Source organism: Mustela erminea, chromosome 10 (genome assembly GCF_009829155.1).
Source record: "Mustela erminea isolate mMusErm1 chromosome 10, mMusErm1.Pri, whole genome shotgun sequence".
Taxonomy (NCBI): domain Eukaryota; kingdom Metazoa; phylum Chordata; class Mammalia; order Carnivora; family Mustelidae; genus Mustela; species Mustela erminea.
In genome coordinates, this window is record NC_045623.1 from 84,758,973 (window position 1) to 84,764,972 (window position 6,000).

Sequence of the window (6,000 nt, forward strand, 5' to 3'; positions counted from 1 at the left end):
AATGATGCCTTCATAAATATCTTGTAATGCTCCATGTGGAAGATCCCCAAAAGCCCAAGATTTATCCAAGAAGACTATAGGGATCCATTCCTGTCCTTCCATACAGGGGTTAGGAAGAACGGTCTTCAAGGCCTTGACCTTGATGTGCACTACCAAGATGAAGTTGAGACAGCAGGGGAGAGCCGAAAAAGAAAACGGAGCTTTATGATGATCTCAAACAATGCAGTAAACTACTCAATAGAACTCAATCTGATCATGATTTATAAAAAAATAATAAACTCAGAGAGAAGAAAAATGTCTCGACTTCTAAAAGGATATTTACCCCAGATCCATAATATATATAATTCTTAACAGTGAACCATCTGTTGCATTCAACTTAAAGCCAGGGATGAAACAACTACGATTACTTGCGTTCAACGTGTTAACGGAGGCCTTAGCCAGGAGAATAAGAAAGAAAAAGAACAAATGAAATTTATAAAATCCTAAGTATCTTAAGAAACAAAAGGGTCATGTGATTGCCTACTTAGGAATTCTAAGACTTTCTAGGAACAAAGTATTAAAACTAAAGAATGTTCAACAAGGGTACTAGATACTAGATACCTAAAAAAATAAAAACAACAACAACAACAAAAAAAAAACCTTTCTAATACAACAGTGCACTACTGAGAGTCTCAACAGGAAACAGCACACTCAAACTGCAGTTTTTCTGAGGGGTTTGTGTGTCAAGAGACTAATCACAAGCCAGTTAGCTGGGCTTCAGGGTACCAAGAGGGGTAGCGTGGGACCCAGAGCTGGCAAACACAGGAGTTGTCCTCACACCGAGAACTGAAGGTGATTAAATTTCATCAGATCTAAGATGCTCATTTTTTCATATTTTTAACACTTTTGAAACAGGGCTGTGTCCTACAGTTAATGACATCTTGCTGTTGCTGGTAACCAGGCAACATTGATGATATGGTGACTATTGCCTGTGCATATTACATACTTGATCATAGCTGTTCATATTTCTAACACTGCAACTGAGTCATGGACATCGTTGATACTACCCATTCTAGTTTGGTTGTGTTTCACTTTTTTTTTTAAGATTTTATTTATTTATTCATGAGAGACAGGGAAAGAGAGAGAGAGACAGAGGCGGACGGAGAAGCAGGCTCCCTGCTGAGCAAGGAGCCCCATGCAGGACTAGAACCCAGGACCCTGGGATCATGACGTGAGCCGAAGGCAGATGTTTTAACTGACTGAGCTACCCAGGCGACCCTGGGTGTGCTTTACAATATCTTCAGAAATATTACACTGTAATTCCACATTGAAATGAAGCATTATCGTAGCTGTAGGAAGAGCATGGAAAGAAAACAGTGGGGTGCATATTCTCTGTTGGAGAAATCAAGTGGGAGGAGCTCAGAGAAGGACTATTAATGTGAAGGAGTTTGAGGCATAATCAATCAATCTTTCTTTTATTTTGATTTTCTGTGTGTACAAAAGTTAGGTAAGATAAAAATCTCTGTCTAAATGCGTATACAATAGCTCTAACTTACAAGTGATGAGAAGTCTTTGTGTCACCATTTAACTGGATCGTTTTCCTTAATGGTACATAAAATAATGGTTTGTTCTATGACTGATTCTTAGAGTCAGTCAAATGCGGTAATTTAACTATTTTAAGCTAATTTTTCTCTTTGTTCCTTTCCCTCATTATTAACTAGTGTGTTGGTGGTGGTGAATTTTACAATTTTTTGCTCAGATGGTAGAATTTTGAGACAAGACAGTAGTCATCAGAGGAGGCACCCTACCCCACATCTCATGGACTGGCAGCTGATTTAGTCACAAGATTTAGGATGATTCCTTTGGGGATGAGTAACTCATTATAGGTTTTTCAAAAGATGATTAATGGTATTATAGTTGATGGAAGCTTTTATTTGAAGTGTAAGTATTGGAAAAGGGGGTCAGGTCAATGGACAAGCCAAGGGGTAGACTATAGGGGGCACTGGTTATTCATTTAGCATCTGAACTCCCTTTCTAGGCATATAAACAACCATGTCCATCTTGCCACTTGTAAAAGCTATTGCTTGGGGTCTGTTCTCTAGGATGCTGGAAGACTGAATCAGGGAGCTCAAGTCAACTGCAGCTTCCTACACCTATCCCCAGTCTTACAGAGAAGTCACAACAGGGTGTTTCAAAGGTGACAGTGTTAATGCTCCCTAATGCATTTCTCAAAGCTTTCAGAAAGGGATTGTCTCCTGGGCCCATTCTGGGAATACAGTTAGTGAGTGCGGCACAGGGCACATGGAAATGTGCTCAATATTTCAACCCCCTGCCCCATTTGGCATGAAGGAATTTATGGCATCTTAGCTTTGGTTGGTAGACCACTGGTTAGTCCGAGGTCCAGTCAGCCAACATAGCAAACAAATTAGAACACTTCTGGCTACTCGAAAGTAGTCTATTGAAATAAAAACCTCTGGTAAATGCATCTACATCAATACACTCAGTACAACCCGAAGTCATGTCGCTTCCTTCTTGGCCCAGCATACCCTCAGCGTGTTTCCCTGTGCATTCTCTAGATTTGGTCAATGTAAATGAGCAGAACGCTACCCTGATATGCCTCTCCCCTTGGGTTTACTTTGTAATTACCTCCTAGGTATACTGGAATCTGATGCCAGCTATCCATCTCTGAGCGGCGGAGAAGATGGTTTTCCATCTGTACCCCAACCAGGCCTGCTTCTCAGATCCATTCCCCTCCCTCTCTCCCTCTCCTCCTCTGCTTCACATCCCTGGCAAGCCAATGCCTGCAAGGTGTATTTGCTGACTTCTCCGGGAGTAGGAGGTTGGAGGGAGGGATGCTTTCCCCTCCCTCTCTGTCGGTGGCAGCTTCAACATCAGCTGTAAGTCTTCCATGGTTCCAACTCCTGCAGGGTAGGCCTGCCGTACTTCCAGCATCTACTAGTGGACTCTGGGCACTGGGTTCCAGTAATACCACCTTGTCCCTTTCTTCCTGCATCTGCAAGAAATTTGGGATTTTTTTTTTTAAGATTTTATTTATTTATTTGACAGAGAGAGACACGACGAGAGAGGGAACCTAAACAGGGGGACTGGGAGAGGGAGAGGCAGGCTTCCCGCTGAGCAGAGAGCCTGATGCAGGGCTGGATCCCACTCCCCTGGGATCATGACCAGAGCCGAAAGCAAATGCTTAATGACTGAGCCACCCAGGCACCCTGATATTTGAGATTCTTCAATCATAGTCATAAAACACCCTTAGCTTTTAGGCAGACAACTGGGCTGAATAGTTAAGATATGAGCTTGAAGTCTCTGGGCCCCTCCTGCACTATGATGGCCACTTAGCCTCTAGAGCCTTGCTTTCAATGGGCACTTCATTCCAGGGGACTGGAACTTTTCATGTAATTGACTGCTTCACTAGTGCATGTCTGATCTGTCAGAGTCCTATGACTTAAAGCTGGGTTTTCACTGTGCTTGGTCGCACTTCTGCAGCTGCTGGGGCTAGCTTGCACTGCCCACCCCCCCAGAAATTAGATACTGGAGCTGCTGCTCCCTCTACCCTATTACCAAAAAGAGATTCTGCCTTAGTTTCCCTTTTTTATGGTTTCCAGATCTGGAAAGGCCCTGTGGGTTCATCTAATCCAACACTTTCCTTTTCAGATAAGGAAACTGAGACCCAGCGTGGGGAAAAGGATTTTCCAGGGCGCAGTGAAGAGCAGGAGGCAGAGCTGGGATCAGAACCCAGAATCAGGCCAGGGGAGGCTGGTGGGATGGAGATAGTCTTCGTGGCAACAAGAGGTTACCACACACACACACACACACACTCCTGCCTAGGCACTGCTGTCCTCAGGGAGGACAGGCTTCTGATGCACCCTTCTCTGTGAGTTGTTAACTGGTCAGCAAATATAATTTCTAATCAGAACCAGTTTGTAGTGATTTCGCTGCATAAGCAATTCAGGTGACATCCCTGAAACTGTAAATAAGAAGAAGAGACCTGTGATAGCTCTGCCATCACCAAATCAAATGGCTTTTGCCTGCCTGAGTTCACTTCAGTTCTTGTCCCAGCTTTAAATACTTTTCCTGTAACCACCACTTCTTACACTTTCCTATGTGCCTGGCATCGTGAGAAGTACATTAAACAATAGCAGCTCAGAAATGTTTTATTTCCCAGAATGCCTGCTTTTTTGGACTACCTAGAATTCCCTTTGATAATAAAAATAACTAACATTTGTTGAGAATGTACTGTGCCAGACACGATGCTCTTATGACCCAGTTGCTGTGTACTTTTCTCCAGATGGAGAAATGTGGCCCAAGGAATTTCATTGGCCTCTCCAAGGGCTGTCCTTGAGGTGGTTAGTTTCTTCCTCTGTAAAAAGGTAAGAATGTGGGGGCACGTGGGTGGCTCATCTAGTTAACCATTTGCCTTTTGCTCAGGTCATGGGATCAGACCCCGTCGTCAGGCTCTCTGCTCAGTGGAGGGTCTGCTCTCCCTCTCCTTCCCTCCCCCTTCTCTCCCCTCCCCCTGCTTTGCTCGTGTGCATTCTCTCTCTCTCTCTCTCCCTCTCTCTCTTTCACTCAAATACATTAAAAAAATCTTTTTTAAAATTTGGCAATGATTAAAATTTTAAAAAGCAGTGAGAATGTCCTAGTTACTACCTTCCCATTTGCGTTTTCAGGGACTGCTGGCGTTTTTGACCGAGTTCCTTTGTTATTACTGCCTTTGTGGCTTTGGCGTTTTCAGGTGTAATTCCTGGGAGTCCTGGGTAAAGGATGGCCTTGTTTCTTATTATTTCAGACATCACAAGGACAGACAGAGAAGTCCAAACAAGGGCTACAGAAGGAGGATAGATACATGGACACACAGAACGAATGGGAACCCAGCGGGGGAAGCTGGGCAGAAACTCCAGGAAGGAGCTCCCCGTGGGCTGGTGGCACTGGGGGTCCTCCTGGGGAGGGGAAAGAGGCTGCCCAAGAGTGGCCTGGACTATGCTATTATCTTCGTGGAGGCTCTTTTTGTGCCCAAGAACAGAAATCAACTCCCCTGGCACAATTTTGGGGGAAGATGTGGAGGTAGCTCATGGAATCCTCAATCAGCCAGCCCTGGGGAAGGACTGAAGCCAGGGAGTGGGACGGTCAGAGACCTGCCAGTAGTTCCTCTCCCATCTCTGCAACTTTCCATTCTCTCCTGAGCAGCCATGTGTGCTTCTGGGCTTTCACAGCTGACGTGACCACTCCATCCAAGGAACACCAGGCTGAGCTAAACCAAAGGCTGGCTTTGGAGTGTGCAGAAGCCCTACCCCTCCCTGGTCTGGTCATGTGTACCCCTCCCACCACTTCTGCTTGAGATCCCTCCCCCGCTGCTGATTTTGACCCCTCCCCCCACCCCACCTGCCCCACTCACCCTCCACCCCCAGATCTACTGCGGGAGCCCTGAGGGAAGAGAGGCCAGCATCTTTCTTCCTTGGAGACCACTGAGAAATCCCTCTCCATATGGCTCCCTGTCTGTGTTGGGAGCATGCCGGGATGCTCTGCTTAGGCATAAATGGTTTTCTGTATAGCTCTGGGGAGAGAAGCAAATGGTCTCTTGCTCAGGGGAGCAGCAAAGCAAACCACTATTCCATTCCCAAAGAGAGCTTGCATGTTGAGCTATATGGGGCCATTGGGTCCTGATTTCTCAGTGCTCCCTCCCCTTCCGGCCCACAGATTTCATTATGTAGACAATCTTCTTAGTTGACCATGTGTGCAAGCCCTATTAGACAGGGGCCCACAGCTGTGGTGAGTCTGACATGGGTACAGAGGCCAAGAGGGCAGAGTCTCTGCCTTTGAGAGTCCCGCGGTAGGTGACAAACCCATGAAAAGAGGAATAACCCAGATGTCCTCTTGCTTCTCCTGCCTTCAGTCCTCAGTTCCCTTTAATGAGTAAGCAGCAACAATCTGAGCTCTCAATCTACAAAGACTAGGAAATCTGGTCTCTTTCCAGGTTGCCTGTCCCGAGCATCTCTGAGAATTCTC